We start from the raw sequence: 27,397 nt of genomic DNA, 5'->3' as shown, positions 1-27,397 counted from the left end.
CGATTCTTCTCAGATTGCGCCTTTGATCCCACTGTGTTCCCACTGTGTGAATGTTACTCACATGAACGAGCACCAATTTGCCTGTGATTTTCGGCATTCGTCAACGATTTCTCAAAACTGTTTAAATCAGGGCTAAAATCGTGTAATCTGAACTCGGCATATGTTTACTTAATTGATTTGTGTTGAGACGACATGAAGGAATTGAGTGGAACTCAGCATTTTTTTACAGTGAACAACATTGTGAAAGCCATAACAACTCCAAAAAATATGTTATGAAAGTAAATATTTAATGCTATTTTGAAATGACAGGTCACGGGAGTCTATGCTATGAAGATTTTACTGTACACAATAAAAAAAAATGCTTGGGTTACACACAATCGATTTGTGTTGGGGCTACATGAAAAAATTAAGTTAGCTTGTTTTATTTTATTTACAAATTTAAGTGGATGGAACATAAAACAATTAAGTTGTCCCAAAAAGCCTAAAACTTAAGAATTATCTTGGTTCAGCTCATTTTAAATTAGTAGTTTGAACAAACAGTAGACATCACATTTTGAGTGTAGTAAAGGGCTGTTATTTAGCTCAGCCTTTTATGGGAAACATACTTTTAAGGCTATAGTAGTAATAGCAAGATCTACAGAAATTATACAAAAAAAATTATATATATATATATATATATATATATATATATATATATATATATATATATATATATATATATATATATATATATATATATATATATATATATAATAAAGTTACAAAAATTATATTAAATTAAAATGTAATAAGTTTTACAAATGTGATTTTATAGTCATAAAATGTTATTTTTAATGTTTCTCATACCTGTTGTCACAATAAAATAATAATAATGTTTATATGATTGATGATAATATGATTATGAATATGATGAAATTAAATTACATGTAACAAATTATTCTAAAAAAAAAAAAAGATTAATTAAAAAAAATTAAGTAATGAGACAAATTTGTATAATAAATAATTTAGATGATGTTAAAATGCTTTGCTGGAAATTGGTAAAATTATTAAATAGACACACAAAACAAAACAAAACCCAAAGATATAAAGCTGGATAATGCTTGAAACCCCCTTTTCGTTTTTTATACCCCAAAACAAAATAAATTAAATATAAGTAATAATAAATAAATAAATAAATAAATAAATAAATAAATACATAAATAAATAAATAAACAAACAATCAAATTAAAAACAAACCAAAAAAATAAAAATAATAATAAAATAAATAAATAAATAAATAAAGCTGGATAATGCTTGAAACCCCCTTTTCGTTTTTTATACCCCAAAACAAAATAAATTAAATATAAGTAATAATAAATAAATAAATAAATAAATAAATACATAAATAAATAAACAAACAAATAAATAAATACATAAATAAATAAATAAATAAATAAATAAATAAATAAATAAACAATCAAATTAAAAACAAACCAAAAAAATAATAATAAAATAAATAAATAAATAAATAAAGCTGGATAATGCTTGAAAACCCCTTTTCGTTTTTTATACCCCAAAACAAAATAAAATATTTAAACAAACCAATAAAACAAAAACAAACCAAAAACAAAATAAAACAAACAAAAAAACACAAATATATATAAAGCTGGATAATGCTTGAAAACCCCTTTTTGTTTTGTTTTTTTACCCCAAAACAAAATAAATAAAATATAAGTAATAATAAATAAATAAATAAATAAATAAATAAATAAATAACAATCAAAACAAAATAAAACAAAACACAAATATATAAAGCTGGAAAATGCTTGAAAAATCAATTTTTACCCCAAAACAAAATAAATAAAATATAAATAAAAATAAATAAATAAAGAAATAAATAACAATCAAAACAAAAACAAAATAAAACAAAACACAAATATATAAAGCTGGAAAATGCTTGAGAAACCCATTTTTACCCAAAAACAAAATAAATAAAATATAAATAAAAATAAACAAGCAAGCAAAACTTTTTTCACCCATAAAAGGCCATTATGCATTAACATCTTGTCATAAATGCTAACACATGAGTGTAATCGCTCTCTAAGGGTCAAAGGTCATGGTCAGTCACTCTCTTTCTGAGAAAATGATGCTTATTACCCCTCAGAAACACTAGAGGTTGACATCCACCCCACTCTCATTACACACCCATCGGCTCGCCAATATTTCTATGACGTAGATGCAGCAGGTGGACACCAATGTTGTTTGTTTGTGTGTGTGTTGACAAGTGTGTGATGCACATTATAGTCTATATGAGATTCAGTCAACAGTCAGCACAGCCCATCCTGTTGTTTACCATTAAATAACTAAAAACCAAACACACCAATCACATTTTTTATAAATATTGGCACCAATGTCTTAAACGAATGCGTCCACTAACATATGGTTTACTCCCTTACACACAACGGCTTACTGTGTAATTGTCTGGAATTATTATGAGGCAAGTCTGTTAGAGGCAACAGGTGAATTTGCACCGGCATTTCCTGAGAGAAAGAGCCAACTTCTGAGGACAAATATAGCCCTGACACACACTCTGTGGCATCTGAATAGTTTGAGGTCAAATAATGACTGTCTCTTTGATCTGAATGGGGTATATTTCGTTTTGTCCCCTGTCGGCAATAATGCATCCCAGGCTCATTCTGAAAACGTACCTCCACGGACGTTTCTGGAGACCGCGAAATACGGTCGGCGTGTACGCTTTTCGAGATCTCATATTTCCCTCGCGAGTGCCATTCGCGCCTGCTGTTCTTGCGTAAACCCACCAGAGGCCGCTGTCGACTCACTTTTGGACAGACTTTCTGACTGAGCGAACGATCGGCTGACCCACCCTCCCCCTTCCTTAAACCTAACCAATTTTATCGATTGACCCACCCACCCGCTTCCCTAAACCCAACCAACACGTTTCAAAAGCAATCCAAACAAAAAAAAGCCCTTGTCTGACTTTTTTTTACCACATCCTCACCCTGCTATTCACTTGTTTGTTTTATATTTTGGATTCTGTTTTTGTCTTACCTGCTTTCTGGAACCGCTCTTCACCGGACTCGAACCCCCGTCTTCGTGGTCAACTCCTTTCTACATCTCAAATCCGCCGACAGACGTGGCGCACTAACGGGACAAACTGGTTGCAGGGGGAATGCCGTCCATACGGAGGTAAGCGGTCAGCTGGTAAGTGCGAAAAGGAACGGCATCACACCGCCCGTAGCGTTCGTTTAAAGAAATGAAATGCAGCCATATGTACCTCCACCTACGTAATTCGCTGTCTCCAGAAACGTGCGCAGGGCTACGTTTTTACAATGAGTCTGTGTTGGAATAATTACTTTTAAGCTCACTCTATGTTTGTATTGTTTTCACCTAAGCAATGAATTTCAGTATTAATTTTAATTAAATGCAGTGCTTGTCCGATCTGAGACCTACTTCATATGGTAAGCAAGAAAAGATCTTTAACATGGTGATTTTATAATGGCATGACAGTCCACTAGAAGCGCTTCATTTGGCTTACTGAAAATTAAAAGTCCCTGTGCATGTACCCCATTGCATAAATGATATTGGTTTGTATTCCAATAACCAAAATGGCTGACTTGTGAATATATATATATGGGCGACGCAGTAGGTAGTGCTGTTGCCTCACAGCAAGAACATCACTGGTTCGAGCCTCAGCTCGGTCAGTTGGCGTTTCTGTGTGGAGTTTGCATGGTCTCCCTGCGTTTGTGTGGGTTTCCTCCGGGTGCTCCGGTTTCCCCCACAGTCCAAATACATGCGCTAAATAAGCTAAATTGTCCGTAGTGTACGAGTGTGAATGAGTGTGTGTGGATGTTTCCCAGAGATGGGCTGCGGCTGGAAGAGCATCCGCTGCGTAAAACATGTGCTGGATAAGTTGGCGGTTCATTCCGCTGTGGCGACCCCGAATTAATAAAGGGACTAAGCCGAAAAGAAAATGAATGAATGATATATAAAACACACACAAATTGTCAAAACGAGTGTTTATTTCAGATGCAATTAATCAGAATGATGTATATTTACAGTGTATTTGTAACCAATCCTTTACATCTCGATTCAGAGAGAGAGAAGACAATTTCTGCCTTTAACATACAAAGTTCTCTTTGCTTATGCAAGCAAAAATTAACAAGGATGTGGATTTGCTAAATGGCGGCATAACAAGGCCAAAGCATGTTGGACTCCTCAAACTCTCAGGTCCATCTACGGATGAACAGCAACTGGGAAATCTTGAGAAATATGAAGTTGGATTTTTATTGCTTTACTTCAGCCAGATAACGAGAACAGCTAGTCTTTGAACTCCATCTTTCTCTCTCTCCCCCTACACAAGCTTTTCTCTCTCTCTCTCTCTCGTTTCTCTCTCTCAGCTTCTGGTTATAAGACAAGCGAAAACATTGTTTTTCAGCCATGTAGTAAATCTGGCTGGCGGACGTGTTCTTTGATTTCCCTGCCCTCCCCTCTCCTGTTTCCATGCTGAATGAACCTGTACAGCAGAAGAACATTTTCACGACAAAGCTGAAGAATCTGGCCACCGTTTTACAAAAAAGCAAAGCCAGTTACATTAGTAGCATCAGTCGGAAGGGAACCCCCCCAGCATTCTTCATTTTGGAGTATATGTGTGGGCCAAATTTTACTGTCCATGCTGTGCTGAAATTATTCACTGGCCAGTAACCAGAATCTCTCATATTACCACAAGCTGAAGCCAAAGCCAGCTGTGTCAGAGGATTCGGGAAAATCATCTCAGCCCCTGAAAAACTATTTATTTCACCATCTCACATTTCTGTAAACCTGCCACATTGTAATCATCGAAGACCGCAAACGAATGCTTTCGAGAACAAGAAACAGAGCAAGTCCATTAACATCGATGGGATTGGTTAACTGGTCATTCTCCAGAAGTAAAACACCAACACAGGCCTTCAAACAAGTATATTGGATAGCTGAAAAGTAAAATGATGGCTTTATTTGTTTTGGATAGGGATCAGATGCTAGTATTTCTGACCGGTCAGATGGATCACCAAAGTGTACCGAATAACAAGTCTTATTTTCAGCACCTTTATTTCCCACAACCATTTTTATTTTCCACTTTTTTTCTCTCTTTTTTTTTTTTTAAATAGACTCATTTACAGAACAATGTCTTCAGCCTAAAAAACTTTTTTTTTTTTTTGTTAAAAGTGACCTAGTCAAAGTCCTGACCTTAATCCAATTGAGAAAATCTCCTGAATATCACCAATTTAATTGATTAAGCTGATCTCTGGATCTTGCAATAGCAATTTTAGCTTAGCATAGATCATTGCATCGGATTAGACCATTAGCATCTCAAAAATGACCAACAAGACCAAGAGCACTGCCTGAAAAAAGTCATGTCGGTTATATTGGTGGAATTAGCCGAATTTCCAAGGCTTTATTTGCTTTGGATATGGATCAAATGCTAGTATTTCTGACAGGTCAGATGGATCACCAAAGTGTACAAAATAACAAGTCTTATTTTCAGCACCCTTATTTCCCACAACCATTTTTATTTTACGCCTTTAGTTTTTGGATAACAGACTCATTTACAGAACAATGTTTTCAGCCTAAAAACTTTTTTTTTGTTTTTGTTTTGAAAAAGGTGGCCTAGTCAAAGTAGTGACCTGAATTCAATTGAGAAACTCTCCTGAATTTGACCATTTTTGAATTGATTCAGCTGATCTCTGGATCTTGCAGGAGCACTTTTAGCTTAGCTTAGCATAGATCATTGCATCGGATTGGACCATTAGCATCTCAAAAATGACTAACAAGACCAAGAGCACTGCCTGAATATATATAGAATATGCCTGAATATAAAAGTCATGTTGGTTATATTGGCGGAATAAGCTGATGTTCCAATGCTATCTCACGCAAATTCATAAATTTTTTGATTTAGTTGCTAATTCGTATAAATTTGTACGATCTCACTCGTACATTTTAGTACGATTTGCTTATCTCCTAATGACGGTTGGGTTTGGGTGTGGGGTTTAGTGCCACACCTCCTTTTAAAAATCATACAGTTTAATATCATGCATACTGAACTGAATTTGTACAAATTAGCCATTAAACTGGCAAAAACAGTTATGTTTCCTAGTGAGATCAGGCTGTATTATTAAGTCCTGCATGATATCATCGGCCCTACGGCACCCATGGCAGCAAAGTTCCTTGTTTTTTACACTGGAATGAGAGTATAGTTCCCTGCCATATTGGCCAAAAAAATTGTCTTAGTACACGATATAACTACAGAAAAGTCAAGCTTGAAATTGGAAAACTATCAAATCTTTTAGGTGATTTTTGAGCAAGATGCTAATGGTCTAATCCGATTCAATGATCTATGCTAAGCTAAGCTAAGCAACAAGTGTTCCTGATGGGATTCGAAAAATGGCAAAACTCAACTGTTTAACTCCTGCTCCGTTAAGAACAACCTGACAAACATCTTAAAGGAGCCAAGGTGCTAAACAGGTGCTAAAGGCACAGGAGAGACAGAAAGGGTTCTGGTGTGAAGGGAAAACTGGATGGGGAAAGAGAAGAGAAGAGAAAAGAACAGGAGAGTGGAGTTTTATGGGGTTCACCAGATGACCTCTGACATTTTGCTCTCAGCAGGACGGTGTTGTAATAAATTGCTAGTCGTTAAGGGCCCGGACACTTCTTGGCCCTCACTTCAAACGTGCGCTAAAGGTTGCGCCTGTTAGCTGAAAGTGGCGTGGCAGACAGGCCCCGGTTACGGCCCAATCGCCTCTTCGCCTCGCGCACATCTGGAGGGCAGCACCTTGGCTGAAAATGAGACTTTGTGTCTCTTGATGTTTTCGCATGACATCTTTATTAACGCTCCAAGTAGCCATCCCTACACCTCCATCATATTTCGGTTGTCTCGCTCTCATCGCGAGGCTTTAATGCGAAACATTTGCGCCGTCTTCCGAATCGTGGCATCTGCAGCCGCATTGCTAAGTAGCTCACGGATAAAGGTGTCAGCTTGTCTGCATTAGTAACCAAGACCGACGAATATCTCTCTCTCTCTGCAAGTTTTATTGTTTCGCTCAAGAATGACGTTCATCGGATGAGGTTAAAAGAGCATCAGCAGCCGTTGCCTTTTATAAAAACAGGCCGTTTGACCGGCGGCGGCTCTGGCAAGGAGACAGAGCTGATTGTGGGAGCTCAACAGGTGCGAAGCTGAATCGCAGAGCCAGGGAAGATACATAAATTACCACAGCGGCTCAATCACACTCTTCTGTGGCTCTGTTAATCTGCCAAAGGCTTTGAAGGCTGAAACAAGAGTTATGAACGGCACAGTCTGTGAAGACAGGGGAATAAAGAAGAAGAAGAGGAACAAAAAAATACAAACGTGCATAAAAAAATTAAGTGCTGCATACAAAAAACATGCACACATAAAAAATAATAATCGCAAGCTCTTTGAAGCTTTTGGGATTTTACGGCTAAAATAAAAACAAATGTTATGTACAAGTGATTTAGTAGAATATGCTCGAAGCTCAAAGTTTGATTTACAGTAAATGTATGGTTGACATTTAATGTTTTAGTGTCAGTGTATAATAATAATAATAATAATAAAATAAATAAATAAGAATATTTGAATAAATAAATAAGAATAATTCAATTAATGAGTGAATTAATAAATGAATAAATAAATAAGAATGAATGAATGAATGAATGAATAAATAAATAAACAAATAAATAAATAAGTTTCCCAATGGGTTGCAGCTAGAAGGGCATTTGCTGTGTAAAACATGCTGGATAAGTTGGCGGGTCATTAATGAAGGAACTAAGCTGAAATTAATAAATGAATGAATAAAATAAATAAATAAATAAATAAGAATGAATAAATAAATAAGAATGATTGGGATGAATGAATAAATAAATAAATAAGAATGATTGGGATGAATGAATAAATGAATGAATGAATGAAAAAATTTATAAATAAGAATGATTGAGTGAATGAATAAATAAATAAATAAATAAATAAATAATAAATAAATAAAATAAATAAATAAATAAATAAGTTTCCCAATGGGTTGCAGCTGGAAGGGCATTTGCTGCGTAAAACATATGCTGGATAAGTTGGCGGGTCATTAATGAAGGAACTAAGCCGAAATGAGATTGTTACTTAGTTAGTTAGTGCTGGGCGGTAGCTAGCTACAAGTGACTCTAGATAGATGGATGGATGGATGGATGGATGGATGTTTCCCAGTACTGGGTTGTGGCTGGGAAGAGCATCCGGTGTGTAAAACATATGCTGAATAAGTTGGCAGTTCATTCTGCTGTTGCGACCCCTGATGAGTAAAGGGACTAAGCCGAAGGAAAATGAATGAATAATATAATATAAACGGATAGTTCACCCAAAATTAAAGTTTTGTCATCATTCAAAGAAGTTTTCACAGTATGTCTGATAATATTTTTTCTTCTGCAGAAAGTTTTATTTGTTTTATTTTGGCTAGAATAAAAGCAGTTTTTTTTTAAACACCATTTTAAGGTCAAAATTATCAGCCCCTTTAAGCTATATTTTTTCGATAGTCTACAGAACAAACCATCGTTATACAATAACTTGCCTAATTACCTTAACCTGCCTAGTTAACCTAATTAACTTTGTTAAGCCTTTAAATGTCACTTTAAGCTCTATAGAAGCGTCTTGAAAAATATCTAGTCAAATATTATTTACTGTCATCATGGCGAAGATAAAATAAATCAGTTTTTAAAATGAGTTATTAAAACTATTTTGTGTAGAAATGTATTGGAAAAAAAATCTCTCCGTTAAACAGAAATTGGAAATAAAAATAAACATAGTGCTAATAATTTTGACTTTAACTGTATATTTGAATGTATGTATGTATGTGTATATATATATATATATATATATATATATATATATATATATATATATATATATATATATATATATATATATATATATACATATAAGAATAAATAATACTTTTATGTGTTAGTCTGAATCAATCTCATAATAATAATAATAATAATAATAATAATAATAATAAGAATGACAACAACAACAACAACAAAATTACCAACATAAACAAGGCCACACCTTACAATATGTTTGCATTAGTTAATGTTAGTTAATGTATTTACAAACATTAACAAACAATGAACATTTATTTTATTTTATTTATTTTATTTTATTTTATTTTATTTTATTTTATTTTATTTTATTTTATTTTATTTTATTTTATTTTATTTTATTTTATTTTATTTTATTTTATTTACCAAACCAACAATGACTACAAATTAAATTTCATTTAACTGTCGTTGATGAATCATGCACATAAGAGCAAGGCAAACAGGATAATAATAATAATAATACTAATAATAATATTAATAAAACAGTTGTTTTCCCAGTGATGAGTTGCAGCTGGAAGGGCATCCGCTGCATAAAACATATGCTGGATAAGTTGGTGGTTCATTCCACTGTGGCGACCCCAGATTAACAAAGGACTAAGTCAAAAAGAAAATGAATGAATAAATGAATAATCAGTTGTATTAACATTAGTTAATAATAATAATAATAATAATAATAATAGTAAATAATAGCAAGGTTGTATTAGTGAACATTAGTATGTTTTACTATCGAGAAAAAACAATCAACAATACATACATACACACACACACACACACACACACACACACACACACATACACACACACACACACACACACACACACACACACATATATATATATATATATATATATATATATATATATATATATATATATGTATATGTGAAAATTAAGTTGTTCATTTTTAGTTCATGTTAACTCTCAGTGCATAAATTTGGATTTTAATAGTATACTTATTGTGTTATGATTAATAATGCTGTACAAATACACTGTAAAAATTGTTCTTTTCCACACAATCGATTTGTGTTGCGACAACATGAAGGAATTAAGTTAGCTTATTAGTTTTTACCAATTTAAGTGGGTTGAATATAAAACAATTAAGTTGTCTCACCAAAAAACCTCAAGAGTTGTGTTGTTTCAGCTCATTTTTAATAAATAGTCTGAACAAACAGCAAACATAATTTTTGGAGTGTTTTCATTCCACATAAATGATTAAATGTCTTTTATTCTTGTTTTTCGAACTCGCTCCAACCCGAAATGCAGCTCCTACAGCGTCTGTTCTTTCATTTCCCCCTTTCCCCCTCATTTACAAAGCCCATCTGACTGCTTTTCTTCATCTTCATTCCTTTATTCTGCCTCTCGTTCTCTTCGGGAGAGCAGGACGAGAGGAAATTGGTGTAATGAATTTAGGGTGGCTGTGTTCGGCGAGCTGCGGTCCCTCTGGCACGGTCCGCTCATTTATCTTCCGCACTCTGTCAGAGGGAAATACAGCACAATGGGTGAAGGGGGAGTGCAAATTGACTACCAATTACGCGCCTGTGAATAAGGAGACATTAGAGGAGGGAACGCAATATGGTTCAGTGCTAGCGTTTATTTTAACCCTGCGAGCAGCGGAGCACCGAGGCCTGAATGCAGGAGGAGGGGGGAAAAAAGAAAGAAAGTGATGGTCAACCAAGGGTGAAATCTGTAAAAGATTCCTTGTGTTTGAAAGGGATGAGAGCTTCTTTTTATTCTTCCACTTTCTTTTCTGGATATGGTACAGAATGGTTAGAGTTAAGTGTGTCTGCCTTTTCTTTATGGGTCAAAGACAAATATGAGGCTGAAGAGAATGTGTAAGAATGTTTAACACTAGTAGTTTTTTCTTCTGAGCAAAATAAAAATAAATAAATACTATGGCACTTTTTTCCATGATTTATAGAAGACACTTACTAAAATGTTGCGATGATTTAGTTAACAAGAATATTTCTTCAAGAATATTAACAAGAATAATTTCATGATATATTAAAATCCCAAATCACACACCCAAAATTTTTATTCTGTCAACGTTTACTTGTTTTATATTTATTTTTTACACAAATATAAACTGGTAACTTTTTTTTCCTACTATGGATGTCAATGGTTACTGGTTTGCAACATTCTTCTAAATATCTTCTTTTGGCAACGGCAAAAACCTTAATAAATTAAATCCCTAAACTGATTTGATGTCAAGAGTTGGTAAATGATGACAGGATATTACAGTTTTGGTGAACTATCCCTTTTAACAGGACACAATCTAATGTACAGGGGGGAAAAAACACGTTTAATATTTTATTTTATTTTATTTTTTTAGCAAAAAAAAAAAAGAAAATCTCAAAATGTCACAATAATTTAGTTAACAAGAATATCTCTTCAAGAATATTGACAAGAATAATTTCCTGATATATTAAATCACAAATCACACAATCAAATTTAAAATTCTGTCAACATTTACTTTTTTTTTTTTTCTTTCACAAAATGAAACTGGACACCTATTTTTCGTACTATGGATGTCAATGGTTACTGGTTTCCAACATTCTTCTAAATATCTTCTTTTGGGAACAGGAAAATTATATATATATATATATTTATATATAAACCTCAAACTGTTTTTTAACCAGTCAAGAGTAGGTAAATGATGCCAGAATATTTATTTTTGGGTGAACTATCCCTTTACCGGACACTTTCTATTGTACGAGGGGGGAAAACACTGCATTTAATATGTCCTTTTAATTTAATTTAATTTAATTTAATTTAATTTAATTTAATTTAATTTAATTTAATTTAATTTAATTTAATTTAATTTAATTTAATTTAATTTAATTCAGCAAAACAAAACCTCACCATTGCGCATTTTTTTCCATGATTTATAGAAAACACTGACAAAATGACAATTTTGTGAACAAGAATATTTCTTCAAGAATAATCTCATGATATATTAAAATCACAAATAACACACCCAAAATTAAAATTCTGTCATCATTTACTTGTTTTTTTTTTTAACACAAAAAGAAACTGGTAACCTATGTCTTTCCTACTATGGATGTCAATTGTTACTGGTTTTCAACATTCTTCTAAATATCTTCTTTTGGGAACAGGACATTTTTAAATATAAAATAAAACCTCAAACTGGTTTGGAACAAGTCAAAAGTTGGTAATTGATTATAGAATATAATTTTTTGTGAACTATCCTTTTAACAGAACACAATCTAATGTACAGGGGAAAAAGCACTTTTCATGCGTTTAATATTTTATTTTATTTTATTTGCTAAACAAAACATTACCATTGCACATTTTTTATGATTCATAGAAAACACTGACTAAAATGTCACAATAATTTTGTTAACAAGAATATATCTTCAAGAATATTAAAGAAAATTATTTCATGATAAATTAAAATCATAAATCACACACCCAAAATTAAAATTCTGTCATCATTTACTCACCCTTGACTGGTTCCAAATCAGTTTTGAGTTTTTTCTTTTACTGTAGTTTGTTTGTTTTTTAATACAAAAAGGTGACATATTGAAGAATGTTGGAAACTGGTAAACTGTTTTGCCTACTATGGATGCCAATGGTTACTGATTTCCAACATTCTTCTGAATATAATCATTTGGGAACACAAAGAATAATAATTCATTAAAACCTTAAACTAGTTTGGAACAAGTTAAGAGTGCGTAAATGATGACAGAATATTAAGTTTTGGGTGAACTATCCCTTGAACAGGACACTTTCTAATGCACAAGGGGAAACTGTTTAATGTGTCCTGTTTATTTTAAATATATATATATATATATATATATATATATATATATATATATATATATATATATATATATATATATATATATATATATATATGCCAGAATATTTATTTTTGGGTTAACTATTCCTTTACCGGACACTTTCTAATGTACGAGGGGGGAAAACACTGCATTTAATATGTCCTTTTAATTTAATTTAATTTAATTTAATTTAATTTAATTTAATTTAATTTAATTTAATTTAATTTAATTTAATTTAATTTAATTTAATTTAATTTAATTTAATTTAATTTAATTTAATTTAATTTAATTTAATTTAGCAAAACAAAACCTCACCATTGCGCATTTTTTATATACACATACATACATACATACATACATACATACATACACACCATTGCACATTTTTCAATGATTTATAAACACACACACACACACTGAAATGTCAGGATAATTTAAATAACTAGAATATCTCTTCAGGAATATTGGAAGAATAATTTCATGATCTATTAAAAAACTCTATTTGAGGATCACAGTGCTTTAAAGCGATAGTTCACCCCAAATTAATATTCTGTCATCTTTTAATCAACATTGACTGGTTTCAATGTTACAAATGTTTAGATACCAAGAATATCTCTTCAAGAAAATTACTGAGAATAATTTCACAATATATTACAATACTCCATTTGAGAATCACAGTGCAGTCCCAAAATAATGACTGTTTTTTTTTTTTTTATGCTTTATCCCAATACTTCAAAGAGCTAACAAGAGATTTTTAATCATTTCAAATGTAGTCTATCAATAAGATGAATCACTATTTATGTATATATTTTAATAAGTAGAGGTCAGAATGTGCTATCATTTTTTGTTACATTTAATGGCATTATATTTTAATTTATTTATTTTATTTAAAGTGATTGAAACATTAGAGTTTGCTTACGTTTAATATTTTCTAAAATATATTTTAAATGTTAATTCAAATTAAAAGTAAAACAACTAAAAACATTTAAAAGACATTATTAAAACACCTTAAACTATTAAATTAAAACAAGTAAAATAACTACACTTTTGTAAAATGTGATTACTCAACTTTAAATCTTTAATCTGTGCTGTGTGTAGATAAATAATAAAAACTAACAAAAATAAAAGATGGACTTAAAATTCATTTGCAAAATTATTACAAATTAATATTTCATTCATCATTCAAACCTATCTAAAAAGTAAATATAAAGAGTAAAATAATTAGTTCAAAAATACTGTAAAGAAAAACATAATTTTATAGAATTTATAATTCATACAATAATTATTAATATTATTATTATTGTTATTATTATTTAATGTGAATAATAATAATCACAATAAATTTGATTTGATTTTATACAATAGTTTTTATACAATTTATTCATTTATTTATGACGTTTTCAGAGTTGCTTCTGTAATAATAAAACACACAAACGCGCAGACCCCGGATCAGCTTCTTGACCTAATCAGCTTTGACTCTCTGACTATAAGAACTTCAACATGAGCCTGGAGCACCATCACTAATGCCAGGCCAAATGTTTGCAGCTAAAGTAACACATTTCACGTGTGTTTGCAGTTAGACAGGGTCGGAGGAGCATTCTGGGGATTTTTTTAAGGGGGCTGAGAAAAACAGGCTGGAATGAATGCAGTTTGCTGGATGCCTGTGCACAGATCAACATGCGATTAAAAGGAGGTACACTAACTGACAATACAGAATGTTAGGGTACATTGTAAGACACATCCATTAATGAACAAATTACATATTGTGTGATTCACAAGTGTTTATTTACCATTGTAAATTACAGTATGGGACCTTGATCTCTGCTCAGTCGACTTTTGGTGTTGAAAATTCAACTCAAAGTGAAACTTTTATTGATATTTTAGTAGACTGAAATAATATAACATATTAGAAATAATATAGATAGAAAGAAACTCTTAAAATAAGATAAAATATAATGGCAATTAATCGATATACAACACTGACTCAGACAATACTATTTATCAATATATCAACTATTTAAAATGTTAATAAAACTCACTTTTTAAACTTTTCAAGGGTAAAAAGTTGTTTGAAGAAAAATCAAGGTGCCATAATGAAATACAAAAGCATAAATAAATATTATAAATATAATAATAATAATAATAGTAATAATAATAATAATAATTTTACTCTTTACATCATGTTTTTGCAGACTGCTTTTTTTAAAGGAACAATATTTACTCATCCTCAAGTTTTAATTTATGAGTGTCTTTCTTTCGTCGGACACAAAAATTATATTATTTAAAATGCTAAAAAACTTATAACCACTGACTTCCATAAAAGAAAAAAATTGGTTACCGGTTTCAACATTTTTCAAAATATCTTCTTTTGTGTTTAAACAGACAAAAGAAAGCAATTAAGCTTTACAACAAGTAAAGAGTGAGTGCATAATGACAGAATTTGAAATGTTTATTGTGAACTACCCCTTTAAGCTCATTCCCTGAAGTTGAGATGAGTTGGAAGGCAACAAAATATAAATATTTCAGTTTTAAAAGCCCAAAATACATCGTGAAGTATTTGTCTACATATTAAAGGCCAGTATGGAGATTTATAAAACAGACGTTTACAAAAGTGATTTTGATCAATGGTAAACAATAATGTGTCTATTAATGTTGCAAAAACAAAAAATCTGTGAAATCAAAATGGCAATTTAAAAAAAAAGAATAAAACTGTCATTCTGTGGACACCTTAACAGATAAATTAATTAAAAAAAAGCAACAAGCAACAAAAATAAGGGGGGGGGGGTCTTTTAATTTGTAATTCTTTTACTTTTAACTTTTAAATATAAATGAAATATTATATTTTATATATATATATATTTGTAAATGCAAATGCATGTTAGTAATTAATTACCTGATGATGATGACAATAATATTTATTTATTTATTCATTCATCATTCATTTCTTCTCAGCTTACTCCCTTTATTAATCAGGGGCCGCCACAGTGGAATGAACCGCCATTTATTCAATTCACTTACAGCGCATGTTTTTGGACTGTGGGGGAAACAGGAGCACCCAGAGGAAACCCACGCGAACACAGGGAGAACATGCAAACTCCACACAGAAATGCCAACTTACCCAGCCGGGGCTCGAACCAGTGACCTTCTTGCTGTGAGGTGATTGTGCTACCCACTGCACCACCATGAGGCCTTTGTTTATTTATTTACATAAAAATAAACATTACAAATAATATTTATTCGTTGATTCATTTTCCTTAAGTTTAGTCCCTTATTTATCAGGGGTTGCCACAGCGTAATGAACCGCTAAAATAACTTTTATATTATAAATAAATAAATATTATATATAATAAAGATTTATAAATTATCAAAAAAAGTATAAAGAAAGAAAGAAAGAAAGGTATAGTGCAACATTCTTTGCCATTATTTATACAATTATGCATATTATTGGCCTTACATAATTCATAGTAATATTGAGAAATGTCAGTTTTAAGGATTTTTGGGCATCACGGTGGTGCAGTGGGTAGCATGACCGCCTCACAGAGTTTTCATGTTCTCCCCATGTTCTCGTGGGTTTCCTCCGGGTCCTCCGGTTTCCCCCACAGTTCAAAGACATGCCCTATATGTGAATTGAATAAACTAAATTGGCTGTGGTGTATGAGTGTGAATACAAGAGTGTATGGGTGTTTCCCAGTGTTGGGTTGCCGCTGGAAGGGCATCCGCTGCGTAAAACATATGCTGGATAAGTTGGCGGTTCATTCCGCTGTGGCAGCCCCAGATTAATAAAGGGACTAATCCGAAAAGAAAATGAATGAATGAGATTTTTGTATGTGCGCTCACTATTAAGACCCTCACTATAATATGTCCTCTTTTAAAATAAAAATGGCCTACGTACAGCTGCACGCTGATCACAAAGCAATTTACATGACTTCTATTCCCTATAGAATTCCCTGCATCTCAGGCTAGAAATACACCGAAGCTGCAACGCTTTTATGCATTATCGAGCACATCAAACCTGACGCCGCTATATCATCTCTCCACCCTGCAGGTTCACAGCGGTTTCTTCCATCTCTGTGGTTTTGTGTTTCTCTCTCCTCTGCATTCTCAGGCATGGATCTCATGCATCAGATAGATAGATGTTTGGACTGCACTGTCCTTCAGTACCTGTGGTCAGTTCCTGTTGCAGGAGCTCTGTGTAATGCTCATGGAAGTGAGCGAAACCACAGTGCCACCTACAGTCAATCTTCTTCTCTATGACATTCCCAGAACCAGACTGAAGCTCAAAGTCTGAAAGGAAAAAGAGAGGTATTTCACAGCTTTGCAAACATGATCTTTAGGAAGTAACAATGAAGAATAAAATAATTAGTTCAAAAATACTGTATACCACACCATTAAAAAATTATTCAATACAACTCAATTTGATACAATAATTATATAATATATAATAATTGCAAATAATACCAAGCAACCAAGTAGATAATGAAAAGCTGGGGTGTAATAAGGGGGGAGGGGGTCTTTAACTTAGAAACTTAATCACCTGATGATAAAAATAATTATTTAAATTCTATAATAAAAAGAAGAGGAAAACACTAGGACTCAATCTTTCATTTAGGATGAGCCGGTATAAGATTCTGACGGTATGATAACCTTGGATAAAAATAACGGTATTGTGATTACTTTAAAACATATTCTATTTAAATGTCAGTGTAAAAACAAACACTTTTTTCCCCTTTTAACACGATATATTTTTTTCTTTTGAAACATTTGTAATATTTAGGAACAGTAAACATGTCAGGCCAAATAATGCAATTGAATCATTGACTTCTGCTGTCTTCATTAGTTTCAAAAACACAGATTTCTTTACAATTTAAAACCGCATCTTTGGATATTTTTTTCTGCTGGAGACACTGTTGTCCTAAAAAACAAACAAAAAATAAATAAAAAAACCTTGCACATACCTTAGGAATGGTATTGCAGAAAATGTTATACCTTAAAAAACGGTTATCATCCCATGCCTATATAGGATTGCACCAAACTATTCTTATTGTTGTTTATTTATTTAGTTTATTATCATTATTTAAATTGATTATTCAAATAATAATAAGTAATTGGCGGTTCATTCCGCTGTGGCGACCCTGGATTAATAAAGAGACTAAGCCGAAAAGAAAATGAATGAATGAATAATTAAGTAATCACCAGTTTTTAACAAATCAGTGTGTTATAAGTAGGGCCAGACAGAATCTGCTGACATTTTTTGCTATTTCTGCATATAGTATAGTAAAAAAATCTGCGGATTTATGCAAGATGATTTTAGGAGTATCATAACTAAAAACTTCAATATATGAAATAAAAATAACACCTTTTAAACTTGTATTTAATGTTTACAATGCAAATCCAATTAGTTCCACTTATTTGGTAAACAAAGCAAGAATCTCATATATCTCTACTAAAAGACAGAGAATATTATTTTACTTTTAAATAATTTTATTATTTAACTGTATCGTAAATAAATCATATCAACATTTTAATATTACTATTATTACATCACAATAATATTAGTGAAATTAATAAAAAAAAACTGAATAAATATAAATTTACACACATTTACACAAGTAAATACATAGACTTAATGGGCTAAAAATCTGTGGAAATCTGTGTATTTCTGCATTATCACATTATTCAGATTTTGCAATTAGGTAAAATACAAAGTTATATGAGGGCTGTGTGTTTATAGGGCTATGCCTTTCAGATGCACCAATTCTCATAACACAGTACATTTTTGAACAAGTCTTGCACTACAACAGCTTACTTGTCAAGCAGCCATGGTACGTCTTTGCAAATGTATATTCAGCAAAAAAAAAGCAAAGAAAATAGTTTGTAGAGTTTTGTATTCTTGATGTTTTAGATCAAGCTGCCAAATTACTCCAGGCTAGGCATGGGCTCGTATAAGATTCTGACGGTATGATAACCTTGGATTAAAATATCACGGTATTGCGGTATTCCTGCTCTAAAATATGTTCTTTTTTAAATGTCTGAGTAAAAAAAATACCTTTTTCCCCCATTTAACACAAATTTAATTTTAAGAAACATTTAAGATATTTTGGATCAGGCTAATATCCGGCTAAATAATTAAAGTGCACCTATTTTACCCTTTTTTCAAGATTTAAGATAAGACTTTTTTGTCTCCAGAATGTGTCTGTAAAGTTTCAGCTCAAAATACCCATCAGATTATTTATTATACCTTTCTAAACATGCGGATTTTCAACTCTAAACACTGTATATGTTTTTTGTTGTCTTTTGGCCTGTTTCCACTGAGTGGTACGGTACGGTTTGGTACGCTTTTATGGCCGTTTCCACTGTCAAAAAGCATACCGAACCGAACCGTACTGTACCACTTTTTTGGCACCCTTTCGAAAGGGTACCAAACATGAGAAAGGGTACCAAAAGGCAGAGCTAGACGCGCAGCTAAACGCTATTGGTTTACAGAGTTACGTCATTCGCTTACGCAACAAGCCAGAATGAAAACAAAAAAAAACGCCATGTTTGAAATACACAGCGAGAATTATAAATATACATAGCGGAATTATAAATACACATAATAATGAGCCATGGTCGATCTGGGCTCAAACAAACCTTGTCGTCGTCTTGATGAACAGCCACAAATCCAAGAAGAAGAGCAGATTTACCCTGTGCCCCATAGTTTTTTACGAGCCAGTCTGAGGCGCGAGCGGTTTCGCTTTCTTGCTAGCGCTCGCGCGCGTCTAACATTATATCTGAAATAACAAACATCTTGAGCTGATGATGATAACCTGCTTTTATTGATGTGCTTTTGAAACCCGATCCTGTCAGACACTGACAAACGCGAGAGTGAAGCGTGAAGTTGTAGTGAAGTGAAGTGTTTGTTTTCAGCAAAGATGAACAAAATGCCATGTATAACTAACTTATTATCTTCATCTTTTGGACTAATATGAACTGGGAATGACGGAATTACTGTCTAACAGAGGCTACATGTGCTGCTGAAGATTACAGACACAGATGAGAGGTTTACACTGACTGTGGGCTATACTTTGTGTTGTTTTGAACCTAAATACTGACGAAATGTCTGCTATATGTAGTTCTTCTGTAGTTGGTAACATATCGGAGACTGTAAGGGTCTGTATGTGTTCATATATGTTAATTTATTTAGTTATTTAATATAATTACAAACATTACAGTAGGCTGTTTCGCACGGTCATTTGATCTGCAGTTATAATCAAATCATGTTCATTGAAAAGTTAGTAATAAACATTTCTACACAAGTATTTATGTGTAAAGCATCTGGTTTGTGAGAAGTGCTTTTCATATGATAAGTAACCAGTACAGCTTTATTGTAGACATTTCCTCGAGCTAGAATGACGTCGACCAAAACTTTGTCATACACCACGCCCACCAAAAGGGTACCCTTGTTAGTGGAAACGCAAGCCTGATAAAGGTGACCCGTACCAAACCGTACCGTACCGTACCAGTCAGTGGAAACGAGCCATTCAATGCAAATGAGCTGGTTTTCCCCACCCACCATTTCCAAATGCATGTTGGAGCAATAGAGATTTCTCTGATTGTAGCACGACACATAAAAGTGTAAAGCCTGCAGCCCACAACAAAGTTAGAAAGTTATAGCGGATCATATTTAACAAACCATTTACTACGAATTTTATGTAATTTTGCTCACATGGATAATTGAATATTAATCAGATGATGTCATTACGCTGCTGTGCCATCAGCCAATTTTTGCATTGCTAATCTTGATTTCGAGGATGGATAGATCTGTCCACAACACACGCAACGATCTCAGATCAGTTCATCCAGACATTTTAATCTAATTAGCGAACTTTGTTTGAAGAACCAAATTAGCCAGAGATCAGTTATCAAGATTAAAAGATCCTGGATCTGCCTAATCATCTGAGATCATGTAAGCGAGGTGCGAAGAACAGACCCCAGGTCTATAGCATGCTTGGATGTTGGTGTATAAACGATTCGTTTTTCAAATGTTTCCTGAATCGTAGGATGACTAGTAGCTTTTTATGTGAAGGGACCTATTACTGTTAAAGATATCTTTGCAATAGGAAACAAAATAAAATAACAACACTTAAAAATGAAAAAGAAACGCACATATATCGTAGGAACGATAACAGTTTTAAAACCTTGACTTTTCCAAACTGCAGTAAACCTTGAAACCGGTTATCGTCTCAAGCCTACTCCGGGCCTATTTCATACAGCACTAATCTATGTCCAAACAAGACTTTGGTCCTCACGTTTACGCAGACAAGTTTTGACAGCTCTGACAACAATGTTTAGGCAGCTTAAAAGACTTTCCCGACGTGAGTTTATCCAGCGCAACAGCTGACACGTGCTGCATAAGGTCTAACTGTTGTTTTCTTTAACATCACCAGCTAACTGCTTACAATAACTTTCCTTAACCCCTAACACACACACACACTCTCTCTCTCCCTGGACCAGCTGAGATCTCAGTACGATCTGCCGACGTGCATTGCTTGGAGCTCCACAAATCTCTTATGGTCTTCCTTGAGCACAGAGACATCAATCTCTTCCTAATTCCATCATGTGTGAAAGGGCCCTTATGCGAGTGCGCCGGGGACACGCCAGCTCTTTTGTAGGCCGTTGAGATGGGCCGTACCATCACAATGCCCCTGCCCCGGACCCACCGTGATCCTGACAGCAGAGCAGATGGCGTCGGCACTAACCCAACAAAGGAGATCTAATTAGAGGAACAATAGAGGCGAGTCGCGCGGGACGATAGAACAGCGGATCAAGGCTTTCTGGCTTTGACGGAGGGATGGATAGGTGGGAGAAAAAAGAAAGGAGAGCAGTCAGCCAGCCTTACTATCCCCCCCTGGCACTAATATAAGGGACTATGACTTTATTACCCCTCATTAACACAAATTAGGGCACTCAAAGCCCTCTGAATGAAGGTGACAAACTGAATTAAGCATGTGAAAACAATCCCACCCCCACCTCGCGCCAGGCTGTGAGCATATTGCGTTTACATTCATGGGGGTCCCTCTACAAAAGCCGTGACTGCTCTCGTGGGATTATTCTGTGGAAATGCGAAGAGAGAATTCCTGGAGAAAAAAAGGGGGTCATTTGGTCAAGCACTACTTTAAGGACTTAAATGTTGATACAAGTAAACTTTTTGTATTCATTCTGTTTAAAATTGATATACAGAAACATCAGCCTGATCTCATGAGAAAACGTAAGTATTTACGTTTTGACAGTTTAGTGGCTAATTCGTACGAATTCGTACGAGTTCAGTCGTACGAAATGGTACGATTTTAAAAAGGAGGCGTGGCACCTAACCCCACCCCTAAACCCAACCGTCATTGAAGGATGAGCAAATCGTACTATATTGTACGAATTAGATCGTACGAATTAGCCACTAAATCAAAAAGTTACGAATTGCCTTGAGATTGTGTTGGAAACATAGGGAGTGCAGGGCACAAATAACGAGGGGTAAAATGTAACAGAGTTTTAAGGTATTTTCTCAGGGTTAACCATGATTAATCATGGTTTTCAGCACAGTGTCGGCCAAGGATGGGCAGTATTTATGATACATGTATTTCATAATGCATTTCAAATAGAAAATAGTATTTTTGTTTGTATTTGATAGGGTTTATGAAAATGGGTTATTATTTTGTATCAAAATACTTTAGTGTCTTGTATTTTTGTATTTTTATAATACTGTAAAGTACTTTTTAAGAAGTCTACATGATGACATCATAAAAAAGCGGCCTCTGATTGGTGCTTTCTCAGTTGTTTGCCTAGGCTTGAGATCAGAACAGAAAATTGAATAATATTAAAGAAGGTGGTCAATGTTTGAGTATAGATGGAAATTGTGCAACACAGAGAAAATAACAGACAAATGGCATGGGTATATTTAGGAGCAAGTCAACAATCATTGAAAATAGTATATTGTCAAAGCTAAGACCAGTAATGGCAGTATACAATTCGACATCAGCATCTTTGCTAGTCCGCTTCCATTGGTGCTTGAAAAATTGAGAAATTCACAATTTTTGCAGTGTGCAAAGCCCGAAAGCGGTGCCGATGTGGCGCCAACGGATTCATTATATAATTCGACAACAATGTTAAAGTGGCACAATACAATATATGAGACACAAATTTTTATAATGTTCCATTTGCAAAAAAATAATGGCCAAATTAGATGACTTTTTAGAATTATCATGTTTTATGTAGTGCATTGTACAATTGAGAGAAGTGTGCAAGGGTCAAACTGCAAAAAATGATGATTTATGGAATTGACTAAAACTGGGGATTTTAGTAGTTTTAAGAAAACATATTTTTACACTGAGTATTAAAGATTTCAATAGCAAAAAATATATATATATTTTTTTAAATAATTGTCAACAAAATTTTCTACTTACCTCGTCATATATCACCCTTTTAAAATATAAGACTGAAAAGAAATGGTTGCAGTTTTACTGCCCACGCAATGGATGGAAACACAATAAAGAGATATACTGTAGTACTATAGTCCATAGTTTTTACAGTGATTAAACATCAGCTTCAAGACAGGACTTTCTGTATGAAATATGTACAAAATTTATACTAAAATCAAACAGAAGCCCAAGTTACATTTTGTTATGAATACAGGAGTATGAGGTGAATGAGTTTGGCAGAGAAGCTGACTTAAACTTGCTCAGAGAAACGCTGTTGCTCTCAAACATTGTTTACTTCACTAAGTCAGTTAGGGGTTGACCGAATATGCCTACCAGTAGAAGGTTTGCTAGGAAAAGTCACGCTCCCTTGTTAAAAGTATTTTGTAGTGTTTCCAAAATACTAAATACAGTATTTTATTTTGATACTTGTTGTGGCTGCTGTATTTATTAGTTTATTTTGATACACCTAAAATTTGGTATTTTATTTTAAAACACAATTCAATGTAGCTTTGCCCATCAGAGTTGCCAGAATCAGAGTTCTTCCTGAGAATAATTGAAAGAATTCAGCGAAATTTAGATGAGAAACTCGGGAGAAACCATTCTTGCAGCATAAAAGTATTTTTATTATACTCTATGTTTTTTTTATTTTACAAAAATCGGTGAAAGTATGTAAGTAAAATCGTATATTGTTGTGACTACCATCTTCTAGACTAAAAGAAGGAACCATTTTGAAAGATGTAAAAAAACACAGTGACTGCTAGCCAGTTTTGGGGAAAACACAACACAGCGGGGTTAGTTGTAACAGGGTAAACTAACAAAATAATTTTTTAATTTTGAGTGTAATGTTGGGAACTTTTTATATAAAAAAAATTATTTTAATAGAAAAATAAGTTTTATTGCTAATAATGCATTTTATAAAAAAAATGGATAATAATCAGTGTTGGGGAAAGTTACTTTAGAAAGTACTGCCTTACAATATTGAGTTACTCCACAAAAAAAGTAACTAGTTGTGTTACTTAGTTACTTAATATGGTAAGTAATGTGTTACGTTACATTTGAGTTACTTTTGCGTTACTTTTTCTGACCTGGCTGAGGCTTGATCTCTTTATCTCTTTCAGAACTTGCAAGGGGTTCAAAGTAAAGAGAATATTGCAGAAATGTAAGGCTCTGCCATCTTCATTTCTTTCTGTTCCTGCATTCTCTTATTGGGAGTTAACGTGACTACGATCATTTTAATTCAGCCATTTTTTAAAAGCAAATTACTTATATTAAAAAGTAACTCACATTACATTTTTTAAAAAGTAACTCAAATATTATTATTATTATTATTTTTGAGTAATGCGTTACTCGTTACTTAGAAAAGTAGTATTATTACATAAACTCGTTAAACCTGACTTTTTAAGCACGTGTTACAACTAACCCTCTGTCTGTTACAACTTGCCCTGCAGGTGGGGTAAATAGTAAAATTTTTACTCCTGGCACTTTTGGCAAAACTGCACAGAAACCATAGATCATACTTTCAGTACTCTTTTGTAGGAGAGGCTTGTGTGTTGTTGGTAAAAAATATGGTTTGCCTAACCTCATTGTTCATTATTTGGACAAAACTAAAAAGTGTTACTTTGTGCCCTGCTCTGCCCTACTTAATTTTACAGTATGTATTAAAAAATAAATACATATAATATGTAAATGTTATGGATGTGCCATCTGCAGTATAAATTCAAAATATAAATGCGCAGAGAGAGTATATGTTAACATTATATTGAAACATCTGTTTATATTTTTTCAAAACAGCTAACCACAGAGTTATGTATTGGAAAAATATCAATCTGTTTAAATTTTAAATTAGGGAAATCAACATGTGATGAAAAAAGTTACAGTGCTTTGTAGGAATTCTGTGAATTATACTGCACAACCCAATATAAATAATGCTAATCAAAAGGATAAGAGTTGGCTCTTTATGGAACCGAAATGATTGATTTTTATTTCGTTTTTGCATTTATGAGGGAAAAGCTTCATTATAGATGTGACATCTTGCGGTTATGAATGTGACAGATGTAAAATTGCCACTTGTGTGACTTTTGGAAATCCAATTTAATTGTTTGAAAACATTGACATAGACATTTTTGAGTATTTTTAAAGTACAGAAAAATACAAGCCTACACAAAATTCTAGAAACAGTTTTGCTATTTTGATGAAAACTTTTTCATTGCAAGGTTGACTTTGCATGGAAGTACTCTACTTAAAATTGTAAGGCAACTTGCAGAGATTTGTAGTTGACTCAATTTAAAATGAGTCAAAGTCCCTTTAAGGCAAGTCATTTCACTCGGCGGCCATATTTCATTTTCTTTCGGCTTAGTCGCTTTATTTATCAGGGGTCGCCACAGTTGAAAGAACCGCCAACTATTCCAGCATGTTTTAGGCAGCGGATGCCCTTCCAGCTGCAACCCAATACTGGGAAAGAATGAACTATACATTTATGTAATCATTTTTCAAGTATATACATATGTATTTAAAAATATATAATTAATATACAGTGCACACACACATATACTGTATGTAATGTATTTTTATCATCATTTTTGTTTTCCATCTAAACCAATATATGAATTAGTTCCCTCAAATTAACCACTATAAGACACAAAGAGCTAACTCATAACATTTGAAGAACAATTATTTCTATATAAATATTAAGTTTACCATTAGCTTTCCAACAAAAAAAAAAACAGTGATTAAACTATATGCTTTTAAATTGACATTGATTCAAGTATTCTGAAATATTCAGACTATGAACAGTGAAAAACTTAACTGAATTGAGTAAAATCCATCAAATTTAGTCATATGAATTCAAACGAATGGCTTTAAATCAATCAGCAACATGCATTTGATAAAGTAGTAAAACATTCCAATTTCTGTATGTTAGCAATGAGACTATGCCTATACTGGCACGTGCACACATTTCTAAATAAATAAATATATCAATCAATCAATCCCGTCAATTTTTAACAATAGTTATTTATCAGAAACATTTCAGAAACTGCTTTAAATCCTAATAGAACATTAAACACAATATACATAATTATGCCTGACATCTGAAGGTGTATTTTTATGTGTTTTACAGATGCATACTCCCAATACACTCTGAAGCAAAGCATGCTGGAACAGTTTGATGGATAAATAAATGCATCAAATACTGCATCCATTTCCATTAATAAACGGAACAAATTATTTTCAGTAATTTTTCATGAAATTCAGTAATATTTATAAAATTCAACAATTCTGTAATAATTAAAATTTTTTAACCCAGTTCATGCATTAAATTATAAAACTAGTTAAATAATAAATGCAAGCTGCTTTCAGACAGTGGCAAGGACAATATTTACTCCCTGATTTAAAATGCTATATTACAGTGATACATTAATGCCAAATACATAATACTGTATTTATAAACAGCAATGTTTCATAAACACACACATTCCAGAGAATTATTAAAATAGTTTGCGATACCTGGGTTGCTCAGTAGGTCCAGACTGAACATCTATTTTTTAAATTCCAAGCTCATAAATCTAAAGCTCTTATATGTGCTTGTTTGTTTACTTCATGTAGGGATCACATTATATAAGTTTGTTCAACTCTGAATTATTTTAAATGTGCTCTATAAATAATCAGTGAATGAACTGAATGATTAAAATACAGTAGTTCAGCCTGTAAATGTCATCAGCAGCCTGCCTCAAGTGGAGGAGCTAATTAGTGATAATGGCCGAGCTAAAAATGAATGTCTAAAACCTAAAAACGACCCATATTGTAAATTATTCATACATCTTCATAAAGAACCCAGAAAGAATCAATTAATTGACTGTATGAGGATTACATTACAATCTTCACTTAGCTATCAGAATTAGACAAGTTTCAGTAATAAATCAAGTGTTGTTTACCTCCTCTTAGAAGTGAATATGGACCATGCATGTAACTTTTCATGTTTTCTTAGCTTGGTGATGTCCAATCATGTTAATAACATAAATTTTAGCATCTTCTGTATGCAGAATAACTCACCATTTGCATATGTATGTTGAAAAACTGCCATTTTCAGGCTATTTTTATTTTCGCGCCAATTGTGAACAAATATGTCTGACGTTAAGTCGCGTGAGGTATCCTTCTTCTCGGCGTTTCGGGTCTAGAAATTTTGCTGTACAACAGTAAAATCCGCTCAAAAGTAGCCTACTTGTTAAGCAAGGTAAGCATGAC

The sequence above is a fragment of the Danio aesculapii genome, chromosome 14 (assembly GCF_903798145.1).
Source record: "Danio aesculapii chromosome 14, fDanAes4.1, whole genome shotgun sequence".
NCBI classification, from domain to species: domain Eukaryota; kingdom Metazoa; phylum Chordata; class Actinopteri; order Cypriniformes; family Danionidae; genus Danio; species Danio aesculapii.
This window is presented reverse-complemented; position numbering follows the sequence as displayed.